This window comes from Alligator mississippiensis, chromosome 3, assembly GCF_030867095.1.
Source record: "Alligator mississippiensis isolate rAllMis1 chromosome 3, rAllMis1, whole genome shotgun sequence".
Taxonomy (NCBI): domain Eukaryota; kingdom Metazoa; phylum Chordata; order Crocodylia; family Alligatoridae; genus Alligator; species Alligator mississippiensis.
The window spans coordinates 143,825,239-143,851,394 of record NC_081826.1 but is presented as its reverse complement, the minus strand read 5'-3'; the positions used below and the strand labels follow the sequence as shown (position 1 = coordinate 143,851,394).

The 26,156-nt window shown below is 43.9% G+C and overlaps 1 long non-coding RNA gene across 1 annotated transcript; it reads left to right on the top strand.

Annotated features, from left to right (window-relative positions):
- Positions 1-1,105: 1,105 nt before the first annotated feature.
- Positions 1,106-16,357, top strand: LOC132249107 (uncharacterized). The gene is made up of 3 exons (XR_009460506.1): positions 1,106-1,289; positions 5,883-5,976; positions 15,494-16,357. It is a non-coding gene; the product is annotated as an uncharacterized LOC132249107 (long non-coding RNA).
- Positions 16,358-26,156: the final 9,799 nt, after the last annotated feature.

Sequence of the window (26,156 nt, the reverse complement as noted above, 5' to 3'; positions counted from 1 at the left end):
TCCCAGAAAACATTAACACTAAGCTGCCACCAACATACACTCTTCTTTCATAGTCTGAGGTTGGAGCAGAACCAGTATCACAACCCAAAGTCCCATGTGATGTGACATTCAGAAGCATGCCCAGCTAATATACTCAACCCCTTTTCCTCTGACCCTGACAGTTTAGTAATCATTGCCTATATGGAAAAGTTGCAACAAGTAATGGCCCAAATCCTGATATCAATCACAAAAAGTACCAGACTGTATATTGCGGACAGATGTGACCCGCCTCACTATCTGATCTAGATAACCAGCCACAGGACACCAGAATCCACAGCTGCTAACAGACCCATTTTTAGCTCTTGGCAGGCAACCACTGCTGTTTCAGATGTCTGTCGCACCAGTCTCACTGCAGCAGAAGATAAGCCTCCTAGCAGTCGGAGCAAGGTATTATTACATAGGGTTGCTGTGTACTGCTAAATAGTTGCCATGTGTCAGCTCAGAGTAAAGGAAAAAATAAAGTGACGGTCAGCATTAATTTATAAAGTACTTTAGGGAGAGAGGGGTTATGGATAAATCTGGTCATAATTGTAAATTGTGCATTAAAGAACCTGTTTATATTTAGTTTCCCAAATTTACAGTCTGGTTTGATCTTTTGATCATTGTATCCTGGGTCCCTCATACTTTGGGGCAACATTTTGAATTACTCATAACTATTGAAAAAGAAATTGACATTCTTTTAGCAAAAGTGACAAAATACTGCGCAGTCCATGATGATGGTCATTAAAGATGATGTGAAATTACTATGATGCTTGAAGTACTTATTGGAGATTAAGATTCATATCCAGGGTCCTTACCCCACCACACATGTATACATGTATGCAGTATGTGCGCACACACATGCACACATACACTCTTTTTAACCATTTCTCTTTAAAATGTTTTTACAACTTAGATCCACCAGGAGGGGGCACTCGGACCTAAATTTTGGAAGTAAGGCAGTATCTAGTATGCTAATAGGTTTTTTTTCAGTGATATCATCAACTCAATCAGAAAGTGGCCTCAATAATAAATAAGAATTGCATCAGGTTCGGGTGGGGGTTGATGTGTGGAAAGGTTGTCCATCTCCAGTATAAGTGTAAAAGTAACTAGCATCAGTCTCCTTTGTTTCCTGTAAGAATATTTTAACGGATTGTTTTTCACAGCTCACCTTGAATGAGAGTGTGTACTTGCATGCTGAATTTGTGAAAGGAGATTATAACAATAGAGGTTTCAATCCAGGATAGCACTTGCATTTGTGCTTTAAGAATGTGAGTAGTGCCATTGACTTTAACAAGGCTTCTTCTATACTTAATGTGAAGCATGTGCATAAATATTTTAATAGATTGGTGTGACAGTAAATAGTTTGTGAAGACTACATTCTCTGTAATCCTGGGGTATCCTCATAATTAGGGATTATTTTAAAAAGTGACTTTGAGCCTTGAATGTGGATGCTTTTCACATCTTGTGTGTCCTGTGTAGAAGCGGTACACATATTCACCATTTGTGGTCATCACATCTTTCCAGTCACAGTCAGTATCACTGCAGGAATTAGGATGAGAGAATTAATACTATTCTTTGTTGCACTGTAAATACAACAAAAAGATCATTTTAGTTTAAAAGAAAAGGTAGTAGAATGTAATCCCTCAGTCTTTCAGCCTGTTTATAAGTTTATTTTTAGGGTGTTCCTGATAAGAATATCTACATTGACATAACTACTTAAAGCCACACTGTTTGAATACTTTGTCAGTAGTTCTCTCATTTAGCTCAGTTACTGTATAAGAATTGTATAAGAATTGACACGTTGACAGCTATTTGGGAAACTAGATGAACTTATCTAACACATTTTAAAATAGATGTTTGGATCTAACCTTCCTTCTGTCTGGGTGCAGGAGAAAAATACCCATAAAATATGGGCAGAGTGAATGATAAACATAACTTTAAATACAAACAAAGATTGCTATAGTGCCTACCCTATTCTGCTCTTTTTGATTAATAGTTACTGTGGTAGGTAAGGAATAGGAATCTCATAGGAAGTGGAATTGTACAGGTTTCAGGTTGTATCCACCCCATCTACCTAGAATCAAAAGCACAAAAACCAGCAGAGTTGAATAATTTCCTCATTCTCCTGTGGTAGATAAATACCTTGCAACCACAGAAAGCAAGTCTTTGGAATGAGGTTTTTAACAAAATTAACAGGACATTCTTTGCTCTATGTAAACATTGAAGATAACTTGTTTTGTTCAAAAGGGTATAGGTGTATCTATATTTTAGGCAAAAATTCTCATATTGGTTTATAGTAACTGGTATATATGGAAACAATATTGCTCATCAAGAGCAACCTATTTCTTGAGAAGTGTTTCTCTACTGCTAACTACACATGGACTTCAAAATATAATGTTGCTACTTTATATTGCATTCAGTAAGAGAAAAAAGAAGAAAGTAGACTGCTTATTGCTCCTGAGAAATGTGTATCTGTTGACTGAAGTCACATAAAATGGTACCGAAGTCACTATACCTATCTTCTCATTCAAATGCAGTTTTGAAAATATCCAGTCTATTTAAGATTATTTCACCCAAGATGATTCTTCACGTGGTCTTATTTCTTTTCAAGTTATTTTAGGGAGTTGTCCAATATAATGGAATGTGACCTGCCTGAATACAACAATAATTAGCAAGGTTTTTTGCAGTAGACATCATAGTAAAACAGAGGAAAGAATGAGTCAGATTTCAGGTCCACAATGGGGAAATTATAACCACCCATTAAAAAAGGCGAAGAAACAGCATCATGAAGAGTCCCCATAGAAGTGTACTATTTAAATACTTTAGGAATTAAAGGGATTGGAAACACTGTGTCATCCGAAGCATTTTTTGACTAGTCTACAACAATAGATTAAAATAGGAAAACAAAGCAATACCATACTACCAACATTTTTAATGTTTTATAGCAGCAACTATACAGAGTTCTGGGAGTAGGTGATTCTTATTGCTTATACCTATCAGAAGCATCTCTTCCAGGCATGGAGCAAGCAAAGCAAGGCCTGGACAGCTGGTGGAGATGCTGCTCCATAGATTGCCTACCAGAGCACAGAAAGACAGCAAGCAACCAACTGCTTAGAGCTTGAAAAAATTATAAGGAAAATGAGACACTTGGCAGCTTAGCAAAAATCTGTGTTCCTGAAGCCAGGATCCCATTAGGGTTAAATCCAATGGGCCCGGTCATATTCTACCTTAAAGATACCAGGTGTGATCCTACTCCACCCTGTGCCAGTTCCTGAAAAACAATTAATATAAAAGGTGGACAAGTCCTTTTGCTGCTTCTGACTTTTTGTGACTTGTACTTTAAGCTAAGGTGATCAAGTTGTTACAAAAGCAGGTGAATTAACTTTATCACAGGGCTTTAGCAGGAATAGGATCACACTTAGATGCTTAGGTCTGCTTGGATACCTAACAGGTGTAAAATGTTCTGGTCCTATATATGTTTAGCAAGTCTTATGCTGAAATAATCAGAGTTGAGATGAGATGATTAGCAATTCTCACTGGCTAAAATAATCAGAGTTGAGATGATGGGCTAAATTGTTTCCCTCCTTTATACACCAAAGTGGTGCTCACACAGCCATGTTTACTGCAGCTTTTGGCCCATATGCACAATTTTGATTCTATTTCCGTCTGTGGCAGAACAGGATTGCCCAAAGACACAATTATGTACCAGAAGCAAAATGAAGGATGCTTCCGCCTTGTAGCTCAATAGTGTAATAGTTAGGGCACATAGCCACAGACTTAGGGCATTTATACACATACCTTTTTGTCCTGTGATGCACTGAAGATCCGCTGCTTTGGAGCAGACTCAATCAATTAATCGAGTCTGCTCCGCATGTGAGCTGACACGCACTGCACTGTACCGTGTGCAGTTGTATAAATGGCAAAATGCACATCAACGTGCAGAAAATAGCAGTGGTGTGCTTTTGAACTAAGGCATCTTCTATATGTTCAAAAGTGCACTGCTGCCATTTTCTCAGCACTGACGTACATTTCACCACTTATACAACTGGAAGTGATGCTGCGCTGGGTGCTTCTATGTGTAAAAATGCCCTCAGGTTCCAGGCTCCCACTTCAGCCTGAGATAGTTCTAACTTGTGTCTCCAGCTTCCCTGCAATACACTTTAGCCACAGACTAAAATAAATGTAATGCATTACATTAAAATGCATCCAAATGGGACATGTATCTTCAGGATGGATACAGAAATGTAAAAAAAAGAAACAAGTTTTTTGTAGGTGTCACAAAGATAAATTTCACAGTTAGGAATCAACTGGGATTCTAACAAACACATAAACTAACAAGTGTATGTAATACACAACAGGAATGGTATTAGAATTGCTTCATTGTTTATTATGGCCAACTTACAGTAAAGTATAATAACCTGAGAATATTGAGAATACCTTAGCATAGATGGGTGGTGGTTAGCATTAGGTATCTCCTGCCTTATCCCTTTCACACCCAGGTGGCAAAGCTAAGTCCTTGAGCTGTTTGATAGGAGAATAGTTACCTTCAGATACTTAGAAAATAAGCCCTTAGTGTGCTTTGTTTTGAGGTATGGGAGTCAGACCTGGAGAAAAGAGAACAAAAACCAAAGGTTGCAAACAACTTTTGGACCTCCATTGTTACTATAACACTGTAAAGGTGCCTCCACTCTAACTATCTGACCAACAGCTGAGCATAAAATTTGTTAAACATTTTGGATTTAACACTGTGATCCTTGCTTCAGGAATACATATTTCTGCCAAGCCACTAAGTTTCTCATTTTCTAATGCATTGTTTTTTAAAGCTTGAAACTGTTGGTTACTTTCTCTATCTTGATCAACTTTGCTAGGCAATCCATGAAGCAGCATCTCTGCTAGCTGTACAAGCCTTGTTTGCTTGAAATCAAACCTATTCTTTTTTCTACTTTTCTGTTATGTCTCTTGCAATAGAACTTTCTAATTAATGATATATCTAGGCAGGTCACATCCCATTATATTGGATGAGTTCATAAAGCATCATTTCATGGGATGTTCCTGAATACCAAGTATCTTTTCCCAACACATACATAGGTATACATTGCAAGGATTTTTTATTTTTTACTAATATCAAGCCACAAAGAAGCTGAGTGCCCAAGTCTGACATCTACTTGTGTCTGAGATCCTCAGAACCTCCACCCAGGTGCTGTCTAGTTCTGGAGTTAGTTAAATCCTAGTTAAATTCTGTAGGTATCTACATTTCCACAAGCACAGTCCTTGAACACTTACACTTCTTCTGATGGGCATCCTGACAGTGGTGAGAGGCTCAGAATCTGAGCTCTGGAAGGATTCACAGTCAAGGCTTTCTCCCACTTCTCTTGCTAGCAGGTGTTCTCAGGGGGTGGGAAAGGAAGAGACAGTGATAAATGGTACCACCTACCTATATATCCAGCAGACCAACACTGAGGGTACATACCCAGATAGTGCAGTAGGTGGGATCAAATCCCTGCCCCAAGACAGGCAAACAAGGGATTTGAAAGCCGCATACATTGCAGCTCCCACATACAATACACATGCTCCATCTACTAGCCATTAGTGAAAGGTTCTGTGTGGGAAAGAAACACATTCTCCTCCTATCTGAGTGCGTCCAAATGAGTGTACACATGTCTCTTGCAGTGTCTCAAACCACTTTGCAAACTGCACATGCAGGAACAAAAAAATGTTCCCCACACTGAAAATTTGCAGTGTGGGGGCAAAAATAGACCCCTGGATAGACAGGGGTAAAAAAAACCACACCGCAAAACAGTGGGGCAAGGCACAGTCCCAGACCATGCCCTAAAGCAACTGGATGCTCGGGTCCTCCACAGGGGCACTTTGGTAACCAGCCAGAGCATCTTTATGACTGACCCTTGCCCCAGTGCTGAAGCAGCTGCAAGGACCTGGACCTGGGCTCCATGCAGTGTAAGTAGGGGGTGGCAGGGTTGGAGGAGGGGGAGGGGACCATGGGGGACCCCCACCCGGCCCCAGTCCCTGCTCGCTCCCCCAGCTCCCAAGATCGCTGCCCCATCTGAACCTATCCCTCGCTTGCTCCCCCAGCCCTCCTGATCATTTTCCTGCCCGGTTCCAGCCCCCAAGCGCTCCCCCAGCCCCCTCAATCATTCCCCCACTCAGTCCCAACCCCCGATCACTGCCCTGCCCTGCCCAGTCCCATCCCCATCCCCATCTCCATCCCCATCCCCCACTTGCTCCCCCAGCCCTGTTGATTGTTCCCCCACCCAGTCCCAGCCCCAATCATTGCCCTGCCTGGCCCCAGCATCCTGGCACTCAAAAAACCCCCAAAATCTACACTCATCAACTGTAGCAGCAGCCGTTGGGGGCCCTTGGCTCCTCATGGCAGAACCTGCCCCTGCACCTACGCTGCCACTGTCAGATCATGTGGGTGCTGTGTGGCTCAGCAGGGTGCTGAGCAGCACCGCAAGCTGTCTGGGAGCTCTGGCAGAGGGCACCTGGACCCTGAGGGGGGTGGGTGGGCTTAAGCCCCTGTTGGGGACCTGTAGCCCCTGCTGGGGAGCTGTGGGCCCTTGGGGGATTGTGGCCCTTCGGGGGCAGTCTGTGAGCTGTGCAGGGGGGGGCCCCACCCCCTATATGTCCACCCCCACCCCCACAGACCCCCCACAATCCACCCACAAACCCCACACCCCCAAGCCACCCCCACAAACTCCTCATCTGCATACCCAGCCCTGTGAGTCAGGAATGAGGGGACTGGGGCAGGATGCAGGCTGTGGGTTGAGAGTGAGGGGCAAGGACAGGGGCAGGGCACTGGCATATCAGTGCTGCTCAATGCTGCACATCCTGGTGAGCAAAGGGGGTAGGGGCAGATCTGATTTTTCTATGACAAAAAAACCCCAAAAGTCAGTGCCAAACTATAGATATTTAGAATTTTTTTTATTATGATGGTTAGTAGTCTTTCAAATTGCTTTAAAATTGTTAATATATCAATAAAACATTGCCCAACTGATTTGATCTCTCTCTCTCTTTCTGTCTAGACAGAGAAAGAGAGCAAGAGAGGTCTTTTGTTTTACTTGTGGAAGAACACTGATTTTGAGGTATTTTAAAGAGTGACTTTGGGATTTTTTAGCAGGGGTTTTGTAGTTTTTAAATAGGGAACACCAGAATTCCTGCTATGGAGGCAAGTGGCAGGACCCAGGCAGAAGAGCCTGCTCAGAGCTGGCACCCAGGGCCCAGCTGGAGTTGGCTGACCTCTTGGCCACTTAGGGCCAGGAGGTCATACTTTGACAGTTCAAAGCAGGCCACCACATGGGAACGTCTTCCAAGTGATAGCTGCCCAGATGGCCAGGTGGTGGCACACATGGCAGTAGTGCCGCACAAAATCCAAGTGTGCAGCCAAAGCCCACTGGCAGCTGGTCCAGAGGTGCAGATGCCTCTAATGACCATGCTGTCCCCATCTGGGTCTGGCAGGAGTGCAGCCTTGGGGCCACATGCTGTCACAGATGGTAGCAAGTCACAGCCAGGCAGCAGACTCCACTGCCAGACTGCTGCAGTGGGTAGAGGGTGCAGGGAACTCTCAGGGCTGCTTCAGCAGTCCAGCTGGCACAAGGGGTAGTGTCCACACGTACCAATTGATAGGGCCCCAGAAGCTCCTGAGCTACTTGTCAGGGCAGCTTTTTATACTGCTGGGGCTATAGTCTAGCTCGCCCTGGCTACAGATCCGGGAGCAGCCAGGTAAGGTTATTGCCCTAAGTGGCACAATTTGCCCCACACCAAAGTGCATGTCTGGGCATGTGAGCTGAAGCAAAAAGCCTGGCTCAAATTTGCACTGCTTCTATTTGAGCTGCTGCAAGCGCACATGCCTGCATGTGTGGACGTGCCTCCTGTGTTCTATGTGAGAAAGGATCTATTTGGCCTAATCATCTAACCCAGAGGAGAGACTATGGCTGTAAATCTGAGCAGCATGAGGTGTCTGCCTACCTGAGAAGGGTAGGGCATTTACTGCCTCTTTTCTCATCCTTTCCCACAGTGTCAGTTTAGGTAATCAAAGCCTGCTGGCTTTTATGGATTTGATTTCTTAATGCTTCATTCTCCTCGCAGCTGGGCCACAGATTCTATTAGGCTGGTGGTCACCCATGTTTTCCAGTGGTGGGCCTGAATGACCCAGCTGAGGTCTGAGGTTGGATGGCCTGGGCAGATCTAGCATTTTGAAAGGGGAGTGCAGAATTAAACAACGCATATTGTATGATTAAAGAAAAAACAAATATAAGTATTGGAATGTGTACTGATTTGCTAGAGTATACATAAAGGTTTAAAAGAACACAACAAACAAGACAAAAATAGTCAAAAGATATTATGTCATTAGTCCTGTGGTCATTATAGTTAAATGTATGGCTCTTATTCAGATTCCTGAAACAAAATCTATCCTTTTTGAGCATCTGGATAGTGCCTCCAATACTTCACTGTTAGTCATTTCTGCACCTGAGTTAATATTACCACACCCAGGTTAAGGTTTTTAGCTAGAGCTAAAAACACTCTTCAGGACAGTAAACAGAAGAGAGACATTACCAGGAATGGCTAACAGACAACAACATTGCCATAAAAAAGGCTAGTTTGAATAGTGAAACATCGTGACCACTAAAAATGATAGAAGGTCATTAACGCCTGTGGAGTGGAGAGAAATTAGCAAGAATCAGGGAGATGATAATGAACCATGAAGTCAATTGACTCCTTCAGTGCTATCTGGATAGAAATGCTGCTGCCTGTCTCAGGTAGTTGGTTTTAAAGTTTGGGTAGAGCAAGAATCACAGGGGGCGGGGTGCAACTGCTCCACTGCATGCCCCGCCTCTGCCCCTGATCCACCTCTGGGGCTGGTGCTTGTACCTGGCTGCCACCACCGCTGCTTTTTCCTGACATCTGACCACTGAACAGCATAGGCTAGGGCATAGGCCAAGATCCTCACTGCCCAGCTGTGGTACAGTGCAGGCAAAGCCTGCCACCACTAAATGCCACTGAAGTTCCCCACTGTGCGGGCCAGCCCCAAAGCCTCTGTGAGCTGGAAGTAGCCCATAGGCTGTAGGTTGCTGATCCCTGTGGTAGGCAACAATGAGCCTAAATGTGAAGCAGTGCAACCCAGAGCCCTGCCCCACTGAAGAACATTTGTGGGACTGGCCTTCACTACACATTGTTTCCCTGGTGCTTAAAGAATGTATGGATACAAATAATATTCTGTCCTAAACATCCTGCTATGAATGGTCTCCAACTTCTGCAAATTCAAGCACAGATAAAAAAAGGGCTTTGCAAATGTAATTCCACAATTTATTTTAAATTACAGGAACTGGATGATCTAAGCACATGATACGCAACATACTTATTCATATAACAGTGTGGTCACTCCTAGTATGTTGTATCCAATTCTGGTCATGGTTGTAATATTGGAATTTACTGCAATCCGATGGCTTTTCAATGGCATATGTGAAACTGATTGGAAGCTACAATATTGGCCTATGTGAAAACAACTGGTAGCCTGTAAAGAGGTTCATGGTGTTAATTGCAACCCATTGCAATTTAATAGGATTAAAAGGCCCTGCCCATATTTTACTTGAAAAATAATTGCAAAGCAAACTACACACCTCAGGTATTTCATACCTGTCTCTTTAAACTGCTAATTTATCCTTCTCTAAACTGAACCTTTCACCACCTATATAATATCTGAAGGGCTAGGGGCATGTAAAGGTGTGTTCAAAGCAGATATGTAAGATTCCCCTTCTATAAATCATTAGCATCCTGTATGTGTGCTTTTAATGAGCTGAATAAGAAGTCTTGTAAACTAATTTGAACGAACTACAGTGCATTACTCACAGTAGGAGACCTCAAACATCAATCAACTCATGGAAGTTTGGTTGCAAAACATTTCTGTAAGAATCTTTCATCCTAAAAATGACACTTAGAACTCTGCAATAGATCTTGACAAGATTTGCTTGTGTGCCCAAGAGATAACTGATGTTGTTTTACTGGGGAAGGTGATATAGATATTCTACTTTTAAGGCTAAATATAAAAAAAAGAAGTGTTACCTGCTCTTAAAAAATGCGAAGCAACTTGACTATTTTACATAATGTTCTGTAAATTAGACTTCACAAAACACTCCTTTATTTTTAAGTCTTTCCTGAAAATCCCCAGAGAAAGACAAGTTTTGATATGATGAACAGAAAAATTCATGCAACTTTAACAACTGGAATGCTTCCTTCAGAAGTGCAGTGTATTGAAGGCTTCATTCCATCCATCAATGGACTGGGCTATTCTTTTTTTTTTAAATTTATTTATTTTAGTTTTAAGTTAAAATCTGTGCCTGAAGCTACAGATGAGGTCTCAGCTCAGTGCTCTGTGAATAAGAATACGAATCAAAATTGGCACTTTCCTCCAAAGGCCACTTTGAAGATGAGCTGTCCACTTGGAATGAATGAAGCACCTTTGGATGTTAGAAGACTCTAGTGCTACAGTACCTTCAAGGTTTGGAATACCCTCAAGCATTGCAGAGGAAGGTAATCCTACAGTATTAAAGAGTAGCTGCTCAGAGCCTTTAAAATCTGGGACAATTACACTAGAGAAAAAGACAAAGAAGGAGCTTGGAGCAAAGTGGTTGCTTTTTTGGCACACATCTGAATGAAATTATTCTAGGGTCCTCACTGTCACTGTAATATGATTTAAAATTGGTGTCATCTGTATTATATATGTTTGACCTTTAGATGTATCAGAATAAAGGCTCTATTTAGTATTGACAGTAAGTGTATGGATATTCAACTGTTTCATTTCTTTTAATTAATGTAACTGTATTACAAGAAAGAGAACAATTGCAAAAAAATACACCTGTAGTCCCTACAGTTTTTGAGACTGTATGTACTCAGGGCCAGGGTTTTAAGGTTATGAGCCACCTAAATATGCAGATAGATATATATCTGGGTAGATTTCCAGAAGTGCTTTTGCAGCTAACTCCAATTTAAATCAATAGGTAACTCAGCTTCTGCCTTGCTCCTAACTTCTGGGTTATATTGATAGACAAGTAACAATGAATAAATGCCTGTGCGCATGTGTGCGTGTGCGCATGCACGCGCACACACATGCGCACACACGTGTGTGTGTGTATGTGTATGTATATATGCATGACTAAAATAATCTAACCGAATTAGGGTCCATAAAATCTAACATTTTGGGTGCTTATTTCTGTTGTCTGAATTATTTTGCAATTATTTGATAGAGAACTGAAACACTGTGATGGAAAGGTGTGGGAGAACAAAGATGTATGTGGTCTAAGCATAGAGAATCCTTTTCTTTCCATGGTAGTAGACAAGTCCTGCCCAGCTGACAGCTTCTTCCTATGGTTTTTTTCTCCATCTGTCTCTTCACTTCATGAGTGCACACTTCCTGAGGCCATGTTCACACACATGCCTGTGTGCACACATATGTCTAAATGAATCAGAGATGCATAAGCTTTCATGGGCGCATCCACATATGTAAGCAGAAGCTCAAATAGAAGCGGTGCAAATTTGAGCTGGGGCTTTTTGCCTCAGTGCACATGCTCAGATATGCACTTTGTTGTGGAGCAAATTGTGCCACTAGGGGCAAAATAACCCTGCCTGGTTCCTCCCGGATCTTCAGCCAGGGGGAGCTAGAGCCTGGGGCCAGCACCTGTGCTGTCCCCTGCAGTATAAAAACCCGCCCTGGCAAGTAGCTCAGGACTACTAGCTCTCAGGAGCTTCTGGGGCCCAGCCAATTGGTACCTATGGACACTACCCCTTGTGCCAGCTGGACTGCTGAAGCAGCCCGGAGAATTCCCTGCACCCTCTACCCACTGCAGTAGTCTGGCTGTGGGGGCTGCGGCCTGGCTGTGACCTGCTGTGGACCTGCCAGACCCGGATGGGGACTGCAGAGCCAGTAGAGGCATCTGCCCCTCTGGGCCAGCTATCAGTTGGCTGCGGTTGCAGGGCTGGCCTTTGTGTGGCACTACTGCCATTTGTGCCCCCTGCCCAGCCATCTGGGCTATCACCCCAGTGTATTGGCCTGCTTTGAACTGTCAGAGCATGTCCTCCTGGCCCCATTTGGCCAGGAGGTCAGCCACAGCCAGATGGGTCCAAGGTGCCAGCTCTGAGCAGGCAGGGTCCTGCCACTGGCCTCCCTGGCAGGAATTCTGGTGTTCCCTGTTGGAAAACTGAAAAATCCCTGATAAAAAAAAATCTCCAAATCACTTTCTAAAATACCGCCAAATCCATGTTCCTCCACAAGTAAAACAAAAGACCACTATAAAGACAGAGAGAGTGAGACAGATACAGCGGTCAGTTGGACAATGTTTTATTGATATATCTACAGTGTTAAAGCAAGTCTCTTATAAGAATAAAGTGAACTCTAAATACATGCTTCATGAATACATATTTTGTTGCCCTCCCACAGGGCGATGGCCCCCACACAAGGGGTTGGTCCCCCACACAAGGGGGGACACCTGGAGCCAGCTGATAGAGAAACTCCGGGGACATATGTATGTCTGAATTCTGGACTCCCTTGAGAGCATAACAACCTGAAGCTTATCTGGATCCACAGCCTGGAGCCCTCTTTTGGTGCCTATCTTATTCGTTTCAAAATGGATCAGGACTCACTTTTTGCTCTTCAACACATCCACCAGAGGGAGTGATGGTGCCCACTCATATTTTTACAGTTTCTCAGTGGCCCCAGATGACATGCAGGAAGGCTCAGTCCTCCTTTTAGTCTGAGGGGCTTCAAACCTATATGTCCTACCTCCTAGAAAATTGCTTTAACCACAGTTTACAGCAACAATTCTCAACCAGCTTGCCATAGCACCCTGGGGTGCCTTGAGATCCTTCCAAGTGCACTGCAGACGCCATGCTATCTTAGCACTGTTAGTTATGCAAACACGATTCATAAGATAAACCCAGATATTTCAAATGGAAATCCCTGGTGTTAAAATACATTATGACCTGTTGTGGTCTTTCTGAGTTTTTGCAACAGAAGAATTGCTCTGTTATTTTTCTGTAGCCAAAAAATGAGTGAAAACTAAAAACTAGCATTTTCTGAGGGCTGCCTTGAGTCCATTGAGGGAGGCCTTTAATTAAATGAGGCTGAGAACTACTGGCTTACAGGATGTTCTGGGTTGGGGTATTCTTTACCCTCCAGCCACTGTATAGAAAAGAAAGCCTCATTGACTGCATCCAGACATACAGGCACATGCAATTTGTGGCGCTGCAAATCTCTTTGCAGTGCCACAAATTGCATGCCCACAATGTTAAAGCATGCCCTGCACTGCAAATCTGCAGTGCGGGGGCATAATTTATTACTGGGATTTCCCGATAGCAAAAAAATTAGGAAGGTGTGTGCTATAGTAAAAGCGGCATGGTGCATGCAACAAATGGAGGCTTAGTGCTCTGGGTAGATGCTCTGACTGCTGGCTAGTTGATTTGTGTGCCCTGTCTGCTCCAGCATGCTGGGAGCTGGGAGGAGTGGGGATAAAGCAGTTTGTCTGAATTGGGACAATTTATTCCTCACCAAAGCACATGGGCAGGGGCATGTGTTGCAGCACAAAGTAGTGTAACAGATTTGTGCTGCTACTATTTGTGCAGCTGCAAGGACATGCCCCTGCCCATCTGGATGTGGGCCTTGGGTCAGAGAGAGGGAGCAGAAGGGGTCACAACTCTGTCTCCTGGTGGCCACAGTGTTCACATTTTGCCCAGTGAATGAGTGGCCTTTATAACAGCAGTTTTCACCCAGGACTTCTCCCCAATTCTCGAAGGCAAATGCCTTAATCACAGGGCCGAAGAGTGATGTTCCCTTGCTAGGTGAATGTGCGGAGCTGAGTACAACTGGATTCCGTTCTTCATGAGGGCCTCCAGGAGTGTCTGTTATAAGAACAGCAAAATGAACAATACCGTGGAAATACCTCAGAATATTTCAGACACAAGGACAGATAAGATGGACATTGGCATTCTGCATGCAAAACTGAACAGAATGCAAAATTAAAATAGAAGGAAAATGCAATGATACTACGGATCTCAATTCCTAGACAGGTGTCTCCAAAATGGTTTTAACATACTCACTGTCTCACTTTGTAGAGGTGACAGTGACTTAATATAATGCAAAACTGTAGAGCATCAGACTCAGGAACAAGAGATGCCTGAGCTACCCTCATTTACAATGGGAGAGAAGACAGGAGGAGACAGAGAAGTGGAACAGATCACAATTTAGGGCAAGGGCTTGAAATTGCAAATGCAGGTCCTATTTATTGTGACCTGACACTCCTAGCCTGCCATTTTTGTGATGCCTACCACTGTGCAGAACCTTATCTCCATCACCTCCCAATTCATTTTTCTTCCTACCCACTCACTGTCTTAGCTGGCTTAAGTAGGAATTCCCATTTCAAGAGCAGATTGGAGACAGAGGACCTGGCCTGGAGGAGCATATGACTGAAGGAGGCCTTAAACAGCAAGCGGGGCAGAGGAGCACTAACAAGAGAGAACTTCATCAGGAGTCCTCATCCCTCATCCCTTATTACCAGGGATCCAGGTTTTCTATTTCCCACAGAAAACTGGAGAAAAATGTGGATTTTCCCCTTTACCCAAGGAAAATGCACATTTTTCATTTTAATGGAGAAACCCACATATTTTACATTTTTGCAAAGAGCTCTCTGCAGCCTGGCAGAGTTCCAGGCTGCAAGGGGCTGGAGGGAGCAGGAGGAGGGCAGGCAGGCAGGGGATGCCATGTCCATGCACATGCACATAGCCACCAGGCAGCCTGGACAGCAGCTCCTGCAGGTAAGTGGGGTGGAGCAGGGGAGGCCACCACAGGGAAAGAGGGAGTGAGTTAGGCAGGGCTGGGGCTGTTGCCCAGCTGAGGGGTCCGGGGCTGGAATGTGCAGCTGCAGGGCCCTGGTGGGAATGGGATGGGGCTGCAGGCAGCTTGGGAGGGCCAGCTCCCATGGCTGTGCACGCTCCCTTACTTTTGCCATGTGGGCAGGGGGTGCCTTGCCAGGGCAGTGTGGAGATCACAGAGGCAAAGAGCTTCCCTGTGCAGCCCTGCTCTGGCCTGTAGTGCCAGGTTGTACTTGCTGAGCTGTGGAGGCCCTGGGGGGAGAGCAGCAGGGAAGGGAGCCCGAAGCCTCCACCTGCACCTGGCCCATGCACAGATTTGGGGGTGAGGGGAGTGAGGGGCCTGGACCTGTGTTCTGTGAACTAAAGGTGAGCTCTGATTTTCCATGATAAAAAACCCAAAATCAAATGCCAACATTTATAGGTATTTAGAATGTACTTTATTATAGTGACTGAGGCACTAGTAGGCTTCCAAATTGCTTGAAATTTGTAAATATATCAAGAAAACATTGTATTCAACTCTTACCTGTATATATAGTGGCTTTTCATTTTATTAATAGATTTTGGGTTTCTAATTAGAGAATTTGTGATTTTTTTTCAGGGAAAACGAGGATCCTTGCTTATAACACCAGTAGTTCCAGCACCCCCTGTTTCTCCGCTGCTATATTTTCAGCTGTCCTGCCAGTGCTGGCCACCCGGGCTGCCCTGAGTTAGGGGAAGGAAAAGTTGGTAGAAGCAAAAGACCAGGCCTTTTTCATCTTTGTAACTATAAACATCAACACTTACTAGCATGGTTTGTGAATGGTTTTTCATTTATCAGGCAGCTGAACATTGCTGGAGTGTAAGTACTTCCACCTCTTTGTCTTTGGAGTAAAAACAAGAGTGTTTAAAATCTTGCCAAATCAGCCAATGTAATGTCAGGAATTTAATTCATTGGGATTGTTTGGCAGGGCCTCATTTACCTGGGTTCATTATAATTGTAATTAAAGGACATTTGTTTGTTTGTTAATTGCATGCACCATATGAATTCAATTGAAAGGGTGCTGATATTGTATCCTATTAAAATAGTCTATATTGTCTTGACATATGAAACAGTTCAATTAGACTTATTACAAATATGCCCAAAGACACCAAAGAGTTTTTCTATTCCATTTGACCGACAAGGCTGAATTGGCCATTGTAGTGCTAGATGGCTGCAGCTCCTACTCTGCATCCTGTTTTTTCAAAGCAGTATGTGGTTTCTATTTCCCTGGCACTACACTGTTGTTATGATTGTATGAGACAATTCCTAGCTTAAAAAAGGCAGCAAGTCAGGGCATTAAAATTAAAGGGGAAAAATCTACACAAACCACTTAAGCACACTCATTATTATGGCCCTTGCTACCTCGGGCCACTGGAGAACTTATAATTTAGTCAGCATTATGCAGTTTGAAGTATTTTATGTTCTGCATGGGAGCAGGCTGCAATTCTAATATCAGTGGCCATGAAAAATATGCACATACGTTTAGTATGAAAATCTCCAAGGGCATAACAGAAGAGACGGGCATATGTCGTTGCGGTGTGATGGAGAATTTCTGTGAATTAATCATTTGGACATAGTTTATCACCATTTTATATTTTGCCAGAGACACTTCCTCTCCATTTGTTGGGGAAGCTTATTATACATGCACATCTTAGAAAGATAATAAGGCCAAAGCCTTTGATGCTTAAAGGCAACAGGCTTTGTTAGATTCTGTTATGACACAGACAACTTCTCCACTGACAGAGCCATTCAGATAACAAGAGTAATTGCTTACTTTATCGAGTTTAGGGAATTGTGCTCCATTCTCCCTTCTTGCCTATTACATCAGTTATTATGACCCATCTTCTATCATAATTTGGGGGGGAGTATATGCATTTTGAAAGCATTTCTTGAAAGAATAGAGTGCTCAGTGTGCATGCTTCTTTTGTATTCCCAAAGTATGAATACATTAATACAATTCTTACAAAGAAATAGGGTCAAGCGTGTATATGTGTGTGTACCAGTATGCTGTGTGTAGAGGAATAAAGGGGAGGAGTTAGCTGCTTGTTTCTTTAGACCCATTTCTGCTTGGAGACACTGTTATTGTAATAGTTTGTCATAAAACTACAAACAGAGCAATCGCTTTTGACACTTTAAAAGAACTTTATTGACACTTATAAACAAATTGGGAATTTTAAAGTAGAACTTTTCCATCTGTAAGGCTTGGCATGATCAAAGATCACAGAGCAGCTCCAGATTAGTAAAAATGAGGCTACAGAGCAGAGTATTCTCCTCCTGCTAGGGAAAAGGGCTTGAGTTTGATTCAACTTAATCCTCCCTGAACTAAGCAGAAACTGCCAGAACATGGAAACAATTTTTTACCTTTATTTCCTTCAAATTATATAGACATCAACTTTTTCCCAAAACATACACAACCAGAATTTTGATTCAGGCTTCAATATAAAATTTTAGCTTTGTTATCATGGCCTTCCCCACTAATTAACACACAGCCAGTGAAACTATAGCATAAACTGCAAACACAAGACACGTTGTAGAAATTGATGGAAAGACTCATAAACTGTTTTTTAGAACTATACAAAAATACTGAGATTAACTGAAGAGTTACTGTTTCATAAAACCTGGAGGCTACAAGCTTGAGTTAAATGGAAAAGTAAAATTTATTTATACCACCATCTCTATAATTTAATAGCACATCATTTTCCAAAGAGTAACAGATAAAGGAGCTGCTTCTGGATAGAATTTGTGAAATCTTTTTGTAAAAATGTATGTGAATTGTTTCACCAGTATGGTACACATGATTTCAGAGGCTTATACACTATCCAGCTATGTAACACTTACAAGCTGCTGCTGAAATTCACCTTCACTAAATATAGTCACTCTTCTTATGACTGTCTTAATATCACCTATCCTGATAAGTCAAGCTTCATCTTTCTCATATTTGACAATCGCACAATACGGTGCTCAGTTCTGAACAGTTTTTTTCACCTTCTTACAAAGTGGGTCCTTGTAGCTGGGGACAAGTGCCTTCCTCCACAGAATGTGGATTTACACTGAACTCTCCCAGCAGGGATATTCATATACCTCCCCTAAGGGATTCTGGAAATTGGGTGCAACTGCTATATCACTGTATTGTGCAGTTTTACTGAAGTAACAGGAGAGGTGAATTAAGGTTTCATCTTGGATAACAGGATTGGGACATCTCCTGAATGCATCTAGGAAAACTTTACCAGAGCAACTGGGGGTCATGAAAGTATCTAGACAGAAGACAGAATAACTTCACTCCATCAGGGAGAAATTCTTGTATTAGGTGGCTTCCGGCTATGCCCTTCCTTGCCAGTTTGTGAGATTGCTTTTATTCTAGAGCAGCAAGATCACATCCCCATGAACTTCAACACTGTTGGGGAAATTAATAAGGATTAGCAGCCCCTTGAGCAGCACTTAAGCAGTGTCATAAAGTTGAGGGAATGAGGAAAGCTCCTTTAGAGGTAACTGTGCACAGACAACCCATCTCTAATTTACTTCAGAGGAAAGTCCCATGGGTTTGTTCCTTCACTGGGAGTTACCACCTGTTCCATGTCCATGACATTTTCGCCAGCTCAGAGGTGCTTTGAGGCACTTGGGTGAGGAGTTCATCCATGACCATATTAGTTTGGCCTGGTTAGTTCATGCTCACGTGGGAGTCTTTTTATAGTGTTTTGGGCTGTGAATGGTATCTGCAGTACCTCCCTTGGTCCTAGAGCTCGAGCACCAAACCAATTTGGTGTCTTCTGTCTTTTTTGGAGGTCAGAATACCAGCCTTTAGGGGTTGTAGTAGTTCTTCATAATTTGACTGATGACTTCTTATCAGGCTATCATTCCAAAGCACAGGATCACATAGGACTTCAAGTATATATGATTGCAACTATCAATATATGGTTTGAAATAAGAGAAATATGACATTTCTTCTCCTCATTGTATCTCCTTGATACATTTACTGCCACTTCCCTCCACCCACATTAAGGCTAGAGTGGTTCCTCTTCACTCTTTTCCCAGTCTACACTCTTTGTTCATTTTCCTTGCTGGCAATGAGAATTAAGGAGTGAATTTAAATGAACTGTAAAGGGTGAAAATAAGTTAGCATTGTCACTGGACCTTTCTTGCCTTGAACGTCCTAGGATATATACTGGCTGGGTCCCACAGAAATGTCTGTGGAGGTTCCTGTATAGCATGGATTCTTGCAATTACACATCCGGAGCTGTGTGTTAGGGAACAAGCTAGCCCGTGTTCTTTTGCAGTTATTAATTTAGCACTTCCTTTATTTATAAGAGACATTTAGGTCAGGAGCTATTGTGGGTTTGTTTAGATCCTGGATTCCATGTATTTTGTAGTTTTCATTACTAGAACCTCAGTGCCTGGAACTTTTTCTCTGGACTTTGTTCATCCATCTCTTTTTTGCTTTTCTGTTTCTCACTCTTTCTTTACTGTCTTTCTCTATGGCATGCTTCTTTTTATCCATGCTTAAAAATTAACTTGTTGTAGGTTTTACATGCTTTGTAAGGTAGAACAATCCAGTTTAGTTCAGTGTATGTTCTTAGAGATGCAGCTGAGTGCTAAATACTTCTCCATGAGACAACATGCAAGTATATAGACTGATTTTACACATTGTGGTCCTGATCCAGTGAAGGACTTAAGCACAGGCTTAAAGTTATTTGGTTTATAAAAGTAGGCCTTCATCTGGTTGACGGATATTAATGATTTAGTCAGAGCATAACAGAAGGTCTAATTTCATTCTGCAGTGGGTAGTGATAGGTGTACTCCCACCAGCCAATGTCAAACCAGGTCATAGGTGGCCAGGTTTGGGGGAGTATACCGAGTCTGAGTATGGGGAAACCACGAAGCCAGAAACCAGGTAGCAGCAGCGTAGGTACAGTGTTGAAATTTGTTGCCCAGACACTTCCTTTTCCAGGCCAGGGGTTTATATTGGAAGGGGTGAGCAGCTGTGCTAGGCAGACTGAGGCATGTTCAAGGCCACAACCTGATATTACTACCCTCCCTTTTGACCCTTCCAGGAGGTGTTTGTTCACACTTTCTTGGGTGGTCCTTATGGATGTTTTCCACAGGCTCTGAGGGGTGCTTTTCCAGCCAATAACCTCTCAGTCCATGAGGTAATATAGTTTTCCTCGCCTCCATCTTGAATCTAGACTCTCATGAATTAAGTATTCTTCTTGACCCTGAACAATTACAGGTAGTAGGGTAATGAGTTTTCTGCATAGGGCTTAAACAGTGATGTGAAATACCAGACGAATTTTCAGCAGTGCTGGGAACTGCAATTCAAAGTTGACCAGAGTAATTTGTTGGGTTATATGGAAAGGACCAGTATACCCATGATCCAATTTCTGTGAGGGCTGGTGGGTGCAGAGGTGTTCTCTTGACAGCCAACACTTTGTCTTACTGAGTAAGCAGGTCCCTTTTGATGTTATTGGTCCGTATGTTATTTGTAGACTTATTTGCCTTTTCTAGGTGGATTTTCAGTTCTTTTTGGACCTCTTTCATTTTGTACCCAGTCTGTAGCTGCAGGCTTATCAAAGGTGGCGGGGTGAGGCCAGGTGTAGCTGGAGTTGGAACCCATAATTGAAAAAGAATGGGGTCTGGCTGTGGAGTTGTTGTAGGTAAACTGTATGAGTGGGGGTCCAGTTCTGCTGGAAATTGTGGTAACACTACTGGAGGTATTGCTCTAGGATCTGATTTGTTCTCTTGGCTTGACCATTTGTTTATGGGTGGAATGAGAATGAGAACTAGGTGTGGATCCCCAACATGTGCAGGGCCTCATGCCCCCCCCTCCCCCCCCCAAACTGGGAGACAAAATGGGGCCCATGGTAGTGTGGAATACCATGATGGCAGACCACATGGTCCCGTCATAATTGGGCAGTGTCTTTGGCTGAGGGCAGATGTATGCATAGGATAAAGTGGGCTATTTTGGTAAGCTGATCTGTCACCATCAGGATTATGGAGTATCCATTGGATTTAGGCATGGCATCAATATAATAAAGTCTAGCCAAATAGTGGACCAGGGTAAAGGGAGAACAGGAAGAGGCTGGAAGAGCATGTGGTGGGCCAGTAGGGGGCACTCCTGTGTTGAGCCACCCACCTCACTGTGCCTGAGCACCTTCCAGGTTCTGAGTGCCTCCCTGAGGGTGCCTCATGTCTGGCTGACCCCCTTCCTGGAGCACACCTGCAAACCTGGGGGTAACACCACAACCACCCAGGGACTGGCTTGATCTTGACCCTGTGCCCCCTGGAAAACACAAGCCTAGTAGTCCCTGAGGGTAGTTGACCCACTGCAAAAACTTGGGGTGCCTCCCTCAGTCTGAAGCCCAAATAGTGGCCGCCCTTAGTCAGCCGAACCAAGGGGACCCCAAAGCATAATCTAGACCCTTTTCCAATAAGTCTCCCACACTGGTACAAAGGAAAACTTTATTGGTTACAAGGAATAGGTTTGGAATAGGGTAAAAGGTACAGCAATATCAGAGAAATACCTTAGAGAAAACAGTGGCATGATAGCCTTTGATTATGCATCTGTGTTATTGCAAGCTATGTATCTAGTTAGATCTCAAGTAGCTTACTTGCAAGTATCATCCAGAGTCAGGTGGAAATTTCCTCTGGAGGCAAGCAGTTCATTGACCATGAGTTTCAAAGGAGAGAGTGAGTTTCAGATGGTTCAGCTTCTCTGAGAGTTCTCATCATGGCTGCTGCACCATCTCCTGGGCAGTCCTTAACTTATATAGACCTTATGACTTCATTTACTTGATCCAGTGAAGGCCAGCAATTGTTGGCTGCCAGCCAAGCAATTTGAAATGCATCACTGGTTGCCAGCTAGACTGGCAGGGTCTCTGGCCCCCTCCCATTTGCTTAGAACAATAGGGAGTTTAAGCTCCCACCCAGGTGTGTGAGGCCAGTCATGTAGGCAGAAGGAGCAGGTTTTCCCCTCAGGAATGTATCCAGCTCAGGTTACAACTCAGTGTTACCTGAAGCCGATGGGGCCGGAGGTGTCTGCCCTCTGCAGTGACCATAGTAACCAAATTGTCAGATTAGGCATCCACCTGATAGCAGAGTTGGGGGAGAGACAGATAGCATTCTGCCACAGATCCCACTTGGTTTCTGCATGGGTCTTTTAGTATAATTTTTGGGGAAAAGAAAGCATAGGGATGTCAGGTCTGTTTGGGGCTCTGCTATTGGGAGAGTACTGCACCTATGGCAGTGCTAGATGCTCCCATTTCTACCATAAATGTCAGGGCAGATTCCAGCTGAGCAAGTCCAGAAGCAGTGGTGAAGGCCTGTTTCAGGTGTTCAAACACTTGCTGGGCATCTCTGGTTCAGTACAGCTGGATGCTCTTCCATAATAGCATAGTGAAAGGACTTAGTACTGGGGCAAAGTTGGCAATGAATCTGTGGTAGAAGTTCTAGAATCTTTGGAATCTTTGAAGTTCCTTGACATTCTGGGGGGCTTTCCCTTTGTGGATGACCTGAATATTCTGGGAGTCCATTTGCAGGCCTTCAGGGAATAAAACAAATCCAAGGAACTTGATCATCGTTTGGTCAAACATGCATTTCTCTGAATTTGTGCAGAGGGCATGTTGGTGCAGTCTTTCCAGCACTGTTCAGACATGTGTTCAGAAAATATTCTGTTAAGAGGCTAACCACTAGGCTCACCCTTCCTGAGTCTTAGGAGTAGAGCTTGGGTTGCATTACAAAAAATATGTAGGACTGGACAAGGAACCCATGGAAGCGCAGCCAGTCACCATCATACTTCTCTGGTAATGGGATGGGTTCCAGACTGTCAGACTGATGTGCAGAAACCTTGCTGCAGAGCTGGTAGACCTGGGAACAAAGAAACTGGTTGATTAGGATCCTATGAGAATATCAGTATGTCAAGACAGGCAATTACAAACTGGTCCAGTAGGTCTCGTAGCACATCACTGATGAAGTGTTGGAAAATGGCTAAGATATTTGTGAGCCCAAAGGGCATGACTAGGTACTCAAAGTACCCATGCCCAGTTCTGAAAGTGGTTTTCCACTCATCCCCAGCACACATTCGCACCAGGTTATAGACTTGCCAAACATCAAGTTTAGTGAAGATGTACGACGTTTTAAGCTGATCAAGCAGCTCCAGGTTGAGGGGTAGAGGGTACTGATTATGAATGGCAATCTGGTTCAGTGCCCAAAAATCAACTTAAAGGCAGACTCCCATCCTTCTTTTTAAGGAACAGGATGGGGTCGCCCGTGGGTGAGATGGACCTGTGTATGAAATCATGGACCTGGTTCTTTTCTAGATAATAGCAGAGAGTGGCAAGTTCTGGTTCTGACACAGTGTAAATGTGATTTTTGCAGCCAGCTGCAGATCAATGGGTAATCATAACCTAAATGCAGAAGAAGAATGCCTGCAAACCCCTGATATTTTCTGGGTAGCTTGATTTCAGATTCTGCAGATGGTGCCTCCTAGGGGGTTGCAGCATTTGGGCCTCTGGTTTGAATCATGGATGTTCCGTCCCCTGGAACTTTCAACATTGTTTTTGTCAGTAGTCCAAATTCCAGAGGACCACCTGGGTTTTTCATTTGATCAGTAGGTCACATGAAGCATGAGCCAGGAAACCCCAGGATCAAGGGGCAGTGCAGGGAGTGAATGTGGGGAGTGAATGGCCCCAAAGCCTATGGTCTTTTTGTGCCTAAGGAGATTCATCGCTATAGTGATGGCCTCCTACTCCATAGGCCATTTATGGTCTCCCTTGTTTTGGGTATGTGCCGCCACCTTAGCAGGATTTGTAGACCTCATGCCACAGTCTCATCTATGACATTTCCTGCAGGTCTAGAGTCCAGTAGGGTGGTCAGCACAGGGAATGAGAGAGTCTGCTCTGGGACTTGGAGGTGGCCAGATAACAATAGTTAAGAGTTCTGTGAGCTGGGTTTAGTACAGACTTCATGAGTCGTGGATGCTTTGCAGACTCTGCATGACCCTGAGCTGGTCCCCTTCACCAAGCCTGAGATCACTTGTTTAATATGATCCCCTCTCTGGGGGTACATGACGCATTCTTGTCCTGGATTCCCACCATAGTGACATAGTTCCAGCCACTGGCACTGTTCCCATTCTCCTGAGATAGGGTGCTGGAGCCTTCTGTTCACTGATATTGGATTGGGAAAGACCATAGCAGGGTGAGGTCCTGGAAGGGGCAAGATATCTTTCTTTTACTCTCTGCATTCCCAGAGGCAGAGTTCAGAGGTGGCCAAATCCATGAATGCATTGAATTCTGAGGGTGGTTCCATTCAAGCTCATCCTTAATTTCCTCCTGCAGACCCAAGAAGAAATAATAGAGTTGGGCAGCCTCATTCCACTGCTGCATAGAGGGGAGTTGTTTAAACCCCCTCCCCTGCCCACACGGGACTCTAACTGGGGTCTGCCTGGCCAAGGCAGGGCAGGGGAAAAGCTTGTCAGGGGCTGTTCTGCCCCTGCCAGACAGACCCTGGCTGGGGTTCTGTGCAGGTGAGGGAGCTGGTTTAAACCCCCTTCCTTTCCCTCCCCTTCCTTCCCCTCCACATCAGTGTTCTGACTGAGGCTGGCATCTGGCCACACCCTCCCCACTCTGCTCCAGTAGTGATCAAAGGAAAAACCTGTCAGGAGCTGCCCTGCCAGGTAGACTCTGGCTGGGGTCCCATGCAGGTGGGGGAGAGGGCTTAAAGTCCCCTCCACCCTCTCTGTCTCATTCTGCCAGCTTGGCCTGTGGTTTGGCCACCCCCGCTCCACTTCAGTGGTGAGAGGGAGAAAAGCCTATGGGGCAGACCCTGGCTGAGGTCCAGAGCCAGGTTTCCCACCCCCATCCCTTTCTCAGACAGATGAAGCAGTGATAGTGCTCCAGCTAGGGAGCAGAGGCATGGGGCCAACCCTGCTCCACTGGAGCAGATAGCACAGCCCAGGGCTGCAAAGCATCCTGGATGTTGGGGGACTGTGAGTTAACTTGAATCAGGAAGGGGTCTGGGATAGAAGTTCTGGTTTGACCTAAATCAGTTCAGTCTGATACCACATCCAACCAGGTTTATTTTAAACCAGTTTTGGCAATTTTCAAAGCAGTTCAAGTGCACTGAACTTTTGTTCTGTTACAGTTTTAAATCAGTTTCTGATCACTCCAACTGGTTTATGTGTAACTTCTGTCCCTAGCCTATAAGTATATACAATATGAAAAACGGGGACATGTTAAGTATTCTGAAAAATATTCTTAGAATAGCAGGGTGCCAGAAGGAAAACTGAGGCAATTATGGCAAGCAATGTGTGTTGTCATTTTGTCAGAAACAGTTTGGGCATCTGCTGTCTTCTCTCTGAGACAGTTCTTAGCAGCTCACTGACTGGCCTGCTATGTCACTGGGAAAGCATGAAATAATAGATCTAGTGCTTACTTCCTTGCTGGGTTGTAGAAGAAAGCGAGAGACAAGGACAGGATGTTGGTTGTAGTTGAACCTTCAGGAACTGAAAGGAAAGAATGACTCCATTCTCTCTTATGGCTCCTCATTATAGCCCAGTAGAGGGGCAAAAAAGAAGACATTGAGAATTGATAATCAGTTATGGCTCCAACTTGCATCAGTTGCCTTCTGGAGCAACTTTCCTCTAGGAAATAGAGGGCAGTTCAATAACCAGAGCCTTAATATTACCACAAGTTTGTCAACAAAGTTACCTATTGGTGCTAGCCGTTTTAGGTCTGTGGCAATTTATTCAGAAACATTGAGAACTGAAAATTGTTTGCTAATGAAAAACAATGAAATAGCAATGTTTCTTGTCAAAGTATTGGCCAAAAAACAATCTGAAACTGATTCTTGACCCCAAAGTGTATTAGAAATTTTTAAGCAGACAAGGTCCTTTGGGTAAATGTGATATCTTGTATTAGACCAACTAAATAGTTGGAAAAATTGTTCTTTGCAAGCTTTCAGGCACACACACCTTCAGGCATAGGGAGAGACTTCTGTTGTTTTGTGTTCTCTTGGGTAGAATAGAAGCCAATCTGCAAAATATGGGCCTGTGAAAATGCAAATGTGTGAAAGTGAGGATCAGAGGCCATAGGTCTGAGACAGGTGGTGGAAGGGTTGGGGAGCGGGGGAAGGGAGAACATTGACCTGTTGGTAGTATGTAGCTGGTAAAATGTAGAGAGGCTACCTGGGGTTATCAGATGGCAGGCAGGTTATAATGGGTGAGTCTACATATGCACACCCAGACTGCTCAGTA